This window comes from Chiloscyllium plagiosum, unplaced genomic scaffold, assembly GCF_004010195.1.
Source record: "Chiloscyllium plagiosum isolate BGI_BamShark_2017 unplaced genomic scaffold, ASM401019v2 scaf_54056, whole genome shotgun sequence".
Classification (NCBI taxonomy): domain Eukaryota; kingdom Metazoa; phylum Chordata; class Chondrichthyes; order Orectolobiformes; family Hemiscylliidae; genus Chiloscyllium; species Chiloscyllium plagiosum.
Window position 1 is genome coordinate 644 of NW_025198040.1, and position 541 is coordinate 1,184.

Genomic DNA, 541 nt, shown 5'->3' on the forward strand with positions numbered 1-541 from the left:
ACATTTAGAATACTGTGAACTGTTCTGGTCGCCACATTACCGAAAGGATGTGGATGCTTTGGAGAGGGTGCAGAGAAGGTTTACGAGGAAGTTGCCTGGTATGGAAGGTGCTAGCTATGAAGAGAGGTTGAATAGAGTTATAGAGATGGACAGCATGGAAACAGACCCTTCAGTCCAACCCGTCCAGGCAGACCAGATATCCCACCCCAATCTATCCCACCTGCTGGCACCTGGCCCATATCCCTCCAAACCCTTCCTATTCATGTACCCAACCAAATACCTCTTAAAATGTTGCAATTGTACCAGCCTCCACCACATCCTCTGGCAGCTCATTCCATACACGTACCACCCTCTGTGTGAAAAAGCTGCCCCTTAGGTTGCTTTTATATCTTTCCCCTCTCGCCCTAAACCTATGCCCTCTAGTTCTGCACTCCCAGACTCCAGGGAAAAGACTTTGTCTATTTATCCTATCCATGCCCCTCAATTTTTAAAATGATGAAGGGTAATATCAGGGTAGATAGAGATAAGTTTTTTTCCCCCG